Source organism: Oncorhynchus mykiss, chromosome 19, assembly GCF_013265735.2.
Source record: "Oncorhynchus mykiss isolate Arlee chromosome 19, USDA_OmykA_1.1, whole genome shotgun sequence".
NCBI lineage: Eukaryota > Metazoa > Chordata > Actinopteri > Salmoniformes > Salmonidae > Oncorhynchus > Oncorhynchus mykiss.
In genome coordinates, this window is record NC_048583.1 from 36630715 (window position 1) to 36637466 (window position 6752).

Consider the following 6752-nt stretch of genomic DNA (forward strand, 5'->3'; position numbering starts at 1 on the left):
TTCACCAGCTCTCCCACATCCCTTCTTTGGTATAATGGCGTTCGCAACAATTATGATAAGTGATGAGAATGACCTTTTGTATCTAGGAGTACGGTTTGTTAATGAGGAGCAGCTGAGCAGAGTACCAATCTTGAAGAAACCATTTGAGTTATCTAAACTGGTGGAGAGAGTGCTTGGTAAAGTGAAGAATGTGAGGATCACGAGAGGCGGGCTGGTTTAGATTTTTTTGCGGATCAGAAGGAACGTGCGTTGTGTCTCAAACAATTTGATACGTTTGAAGTGTTGTTTGTGTCTCTTCGGAATAGGGCATCCCTCACGGGGGTTATATCTGGCATCTCATGGGAAGTCCGTTTTGAAGAAATGAAAAATATTCCAGGAGTGATTGAAGCACTTCGGATGAATCATGTGGTGAATGGTGAAAAATGTAAAAGTCTATCTGATCTTTTAGTTTTTTGGAGTCTCCCCTACTCAAATGCAGTTGGGGTATATAAACTACAGAGATATGTTGCAATTGTGGTGGGAACCATGAAGCCACGTCTTTCGAATGCCCCGCAAGAGTGAAAGAGAATGAGGTGGCCAAAGTCAGGGCTGTACAGAGCATTTCATATGCAGCAGCTGTTAAAAGGGCTGAGGGTTTGAAAGGTGCACCAGAAGAGAGTCCATGGTGGTGGATAAGCCTTCACTGCAAGCTGCAGGGGTTGACTTTCACCAGCAGGAGCCAGACATTTTAAAGGTTAAGAAGGTGGCCTTTATAGCTATGGTGATAAATGCCACTGCCAAGGTGGAGAGCAGGTCCAGGAAGATAGAAATGATTGTGGATGTGGCGGAGCGATTCCTGGAGCTGAAAGATTTCTCAGTACCACCCTCTCAGGCCCTACATCCTGAGAAGTAAGATATGGAGATTTGAAAGGAAGAAGTTTGAGTTTTGTTTTGTTTTATTTTGTCAATGTACTATGTTTATTTGGGTGGATTAAGTTAGTTTCCCAATTACGTATGGATTTTCTTTGTACCTTGTTTAGGTTTCAACCTGTCCAGTTGGTGGCGGCAATACACCTTTTGGGGTTGTAGTCCGCCATAAAACCCACAGAAGCAGAAGAAGAATACAAACGAAGAAGACCGACACATCCAAACTGTCCATTTTCATACCCTGGCATATTCCTTTCAACCTGTTCGTCGTTACCCCCTAGTATTACTGCCAGGTCCTTTTGCGCAAAATAATGTAGTTGTAGACAGATTACACTGCAGGCTGAACAATTGCGAGTGGTACACTTGTGTCAACTGCACTGCGATATGTTGCAAATAAGCAGCCCTACATGACCTGGGTGTAGGTGGTGAGCCAGGACAACTACCTTGTATTGTTAACCACAGGTTCTTCACCATGCTCTGTGAAGAGGGAGTCCTTTTGGAGGTGGCCATGCTATCTCTGAAGGACGTACGGGCAGAAAGTTTGGAGCGCCCAATAAACAGCAGGTACCATAACGTACTAGGCATTGTTTACATTTTAGAAGCGCTAGTAAGGAGTTAGCTAGCAAAATATAGATTATCCTGCATTGGCACAGCCCTGTTTGATCGTATTGATGTGTATTGATTGAGTGAAAGTGGAGATGTCATAACCGGCAATGAATGTAAACAAAACCTAATCTGAGGCAGTGAGTTTGTTTGCTAGGAAAGCTAGCGAAGTGAAGTCTGGTAAATTGTCGACTCCACAAGTTGCCAAGACTGTTCGTTAGATAGTTGTTTACAACCACTCTAAAGTGTTTTGCTGGCGACTGTAATGACAGGAGAGTTTGACATTTTACAGATCGTGACACAATCCACTTTCAGTGCCTATTTCTTTTGTAGGCTACCTTGCATCCATTCCAAGAACGCGCACAGTCTGATCATCTATAATTAGCTATTATCTTATTACCATACTGTTGATTACTGTTACAATCAAGCATTCTATTGTAAGGACCTCGTGAATTTCTCACAATAAGGGCGCACTTAATAATCATTATGCATATTTCAGTCTTTACAGATTGAATGCCTATAGGCAATGCACCATGTGGGCAAGAGGAACAGAGTGCCTATAACTGGCTGTGTGGTACATTGAAACCGATCACAATTCACTTCTAAGGAGTGCTACAGATTTGAATATGCTTTTTATGATTGTAACATTTGACCTGCTCATGCAGCCTACTTTACATGTTTATTCTTCATCTGTTTTATGCAGCCTACTGTACTAAATTGTGTAATGAAAAACAAAATGGCTATTACGTATGAATTTCTCCATGCTGAATGTCTTTAAGCAATTTCATTTATTCCACCACCACCAAATTGTTCCCTATAGAGCATATACGAAAGGCTTGCCTCTCGAGCTGTCCTCATTTTAGGTATGACGTCTCTCCCTGCAGAGTGCGCGAGCACCTTTGCAAGTTCACAATTATTGCAAAGAACTAATGGCGCTTTCATGTGCTTTCCAACTGGAAACTCAGGGGGGGATCAAGTTCAAATCATGGCGTCAGTGATCTTAAGGTCGGAAAGTACAGAATATCTCACCACCATGCATTTCCATCTCCTCTCTCTCATGTATTCCGTTCTCGTGCGTGCAAAGGGGCTGTCAACAGTTTAGTGAAATATGTTTCGTTGCAAAAACCTGTTACTGTCGGTATTCCTGAACAGATTTCAATTGGTTTCCCAAATTAAGCACTGGGTAGCTGCAGCAACAGGGTTGGAGAGCCCATGGCATACAGAGTTTGGGCGGAATATCACCTGTTGCGCAGCGAAAGCATGCTCCTCAAACAGTGATTCACGCGTGGACTGAGATGTGTTCTTATGTTTATTTCTCAGCTGCTCATACTCCTCGATAAAACCAAAGTAGCCTATCCATCATCATTGAGAAGCGGACCTGCTGGAAAGCGTGTGGCCATCACTCGCTATTCGCGTGAAAGGGATGACGTATATTTTTCCCCTGACCCTTTTCCTGCCCGTTTGATAATGGGCCATTCTAAATCAAAACTAATATTACATATTAGTAAAGACAAAATTAAATTGAGAATAGTCTGATAGGTGAAAATGTGATCGCTTGATGAGAGAACAGCTGTGATGCCTGAGACAAGGAACCGAGTGTAAGCTTCTTTTTTTTTTACTTTCTCAAATCATCAATAGCCTATAGTTGCACCATGCAGCCCATATATTTTTAGATTTAAGACATTGTAAGGTTTGTATGATTCACAACTAAAGTTGCCAAATAACTCTAAATCTAGTCTATAGGACCTGTTTGAAATGATCACTTTTTATGCTCAACATAGCCACTTCATATGCACACTTACTCAGGAATGGGAAAAATATCCTTTCTATTTTATTCAGCCAAGTTCAATTATATTCTTCTTACTATAAAATCATATAATATACAGTGCATTTAGAAAGTATTCAGACCCCTTGACGTTTTCCACATTTTGTTATGTTACAACCTTGTTCTAAAATTGCTTAAATTGCTTTTTTTTGTGTGTGTGTGTCATTAATCTGCACACAATACCCCATAATGACAAATCAAAACAGGCTTTTAGAAATGTTAGCAAATATAACATTTACATAAGTATTCAGACCCTTTACTCAGTACTTTGTTGAAGCACCTTTGGCAGCGATTACAGCCTTGAGTCTTCTTGGGTATGATGCCACAAGCTTGGCACACCTGCATTTGGGGAGTTTATCTCATTCCTCTCTGCAGACCCTCTCAAACTCTGTCAGGTTGGATGGGGCGTGGTGTTGCACCGCTAATTTCAGGTCTCTCCAGAGATGTTCGATCAGGTTCAAGTCTGGGCTCTGGCTGGACCACTCAAGGACATTCAGAGAAGTGTCCCAAACCACTCCTGCATTGTCTTGGCTTTGTGCTTAGGGTCAGCGTCCTGTTGGAAGGTGAACCTTTGCCCCAGTCTGAGGTGCTGAGTACTCTGGAGCAAGTTTTCATCAAGGATCTCACTGTACTTTGCTCTGTTCATCTTTGCCTCGATCCTGACCAGTCTCCCAGTCCCTGCCGAAGAAAAACATCCCCACAGCATGATGCTGCCACCACCGTGCTTCACCGTAGGAATGGATGGTGCCAGGTTTCCTTCAGATGTGACACTTGGCATTCAGACCAAAGAATTTAATCTTGGTTTCATCAGACCAGAGAATCTTGTTTCTCATGGTCTGAGAGTCCTTTAGGTGCCTTTTGGCAAACTCCAAGCGGGCTGTCATGCCTTTTAATGAAGAGTGGCTTCTGTCTGGTCACTGTACCATAAAGGCCTGATTGGTGGAGTGCTGCAGATATGGTTGTCCTTCGGGAAGTTCTACCATCTCCTCAGAGGAACTCTGGAGCTCTGTCAGATTGACCATCGGGTTCTTGGTCACCTCCCTGACCAAGGCCCTTCTCCCCCGATTGCTCAGTTTTGCCCAGTGGCCAGCTCTAGGAAGAGTCTTGGTGGTTCTAAACTTCTTCCATTTAGGAATGGTGGACGCCACTGTGTTCTTGGGGACCTTCAATGCTGCAGACAGTTTTTGGTACCCTTTCCCAGATCTGTGCCTTGGCACAATTCTGTCTCGGAGCTCTATGGACAATTCCTTCGACCTCATGGCTTGGTTTTTTCTGACATGCACTGTCAACTATGAGACCTTATATAGATAGGTGTGTGACTTTTCAAATCATGTCCAATCAATTAAATATATCACAGGTGGACTCCAATCGAGTTGTAGAAACATCTCAAGGATGATCAATGGAAACAGGATGGACCTGAGCTCAATTTCTAGTCTCATAGCAAAGGGTCTGAGTACTTAGGTAAATAAGTTATTTCTGTTTTATATGTAATACATTTGTAAAAAAAATAATAATCTAAAAACCTGTTTTGGCGTTGTCATTAGGGGGTATTGTGTGTAGATTGCTAAGAATTGTTATTTTTGATCAATTTTACAATAAGGCTATAACGTAACAAATTGTGAAAAAAGTCAAGCGGTCTGAATACTTTCCGAAGGCACTGTAAAATAATGGCACGGGACTTATAAGCATATTATGTCAGCTAAATGAACAAGCCTATGGCATGAAGCATAGCCAGATAACAACATACAGTAGGCCTACTCCTATTTTCCTCATTTACATTTTAGTCATTTATCAGACGCTCTTATCCAGAGCAAGGTACAGGAGCAATTAGGGTTAAGTGCTTTGCTCAAGGACACATCTACAGGTTTTTCACCTAGTCAGCTGAAGGATTCGATGAAGCCAAAGCTTATAGGGACCCCTAGGAAACACTTATCAGCGCTTTAGTTCCTACCCTGTCACAATTACTCCTCCCTGGCATTTTAATTTATTGTCATCTCAAACACTTATATAAAAGTGCCCACTATTATATTCTAACTATAGAATTAGAATAGTCATTCTATTTCCATGATTCCAACATTTTTGTTCTAATTCACAAGTCAAATTGCAATTTTTTTATTTAACTAGGCAAGTCAGTTCAGAGCAAATTCTTATCTTCAAGGACATCCTAGGAACAGTGGGTTAACTGCCTTGTTCAGGGGGCAGAATGACAGATTTTTACCTTGGCATATCAGGGATTCGATACTTGCAGCCTTTTGGTTATTAGTCCAATGCTCTAACCACTAGGCTACCCCGGCATTTAGTTAAAAATAAGTCCTAGATTATTTGCCCATATTGTGCAGCTCTACATGGCAGTGTGGAAATTATCTAAATTGAGCATTGGTGTCATTTTTTTTGGTATCTGTACATTACTATTTAGATTTTTGACAACTTTTACTTCACTACATTCCTAAAGAAAATACTGTACTTTTTACTCCATACATTTTCCCTGACACCTAAAAGTACTCGTTACATTTTGAATGCTTAGCAGGACAGGAAAATGGCCCAATTCACACACTTATCCAGAGAACATCCCTGGTCATCTACTGCCTCTGATCTGGAGGACTCACTAAACACAAATGCTTTGTTTGTAAATCATGTCTGAGTGTTGGAGTGTGCACCTGGATATCCGTAAATAAATGTAAAAAAAAGAATACAAATTGTGCCATCTGGTTTGCTTAATATAAGGAATTTGAAATGATTTATACTTTTACTTTTGATAGTTAAGTACATTTTATCAATTACATTTACCTTTGATACTTAAGTATATTTAAAACAATACTTTTACTCAAGTAGTATTTTACTGGGTGACTTTCACTTTTACTTGAGTCATTTTCTTTTAAGGTATCTTAACTTTTACTCAAGTATGACAATTGGCTACTTTTTCCACCACTGCAGTTGAGTGCAGGAAATGCAGAAATTATAAAGTGCTGAAATTTGTTTCGGTTGAAGTTGAATTGAACAGTATAAAACAATCAGAATTGAGAAAGCCTAATTGAAATCGCTTGCTTAGAATGTATGTGTTGCCACCCTATGATCACTCACTACTCATAAAGCAAATGTAGAACTTTTATTATTAAAAAACTAAAAATACTGTCAAAATATATTTTATATTCGAGATTCTTCAAAGTAGCCACCCTTTGCCTTGATGACAGCTTTGCACAGTCTTGGCATTCTCTCAACCAGCTTCACCTTGAATGCTTTTCAAACAGTCTTGAAGGAGTTCCCACATATGCTGAGCACTTGTTGGCTGCTTTTCCTTGACGCTGCGGTCCAACTCATCCCAAACCATCTCAATTGGGTTGAGGTCGGGTGATTTTGTAGGCCAGGTCATCTGATGCAGCACTCAATCACTCTTCTTTCTGGTCAAATAGCCCTTACA

General features: G+C 40.8%; 1 long non-coding RNA gene across 1 annotated transcript; it reads left to right on the forward strand.

Annotated features, from left to right (window-relative positions):
- Positions 1 to 678: 678 nt before the first annotated feature.
- Positions 679 to 2352, forward strand: LOC118941374. Its single transcript, XR_005037604.1, has 3 exons — positions 679 to 888; positions 1020 to 1470; positions 2009 to 2352. It is a non-coding gene; the product is annotated as an uncharacterized LOC118941374 (long non-coding RNA).
- Positions 2353 to 6752: the final 4400 nt, after the last annotated feature.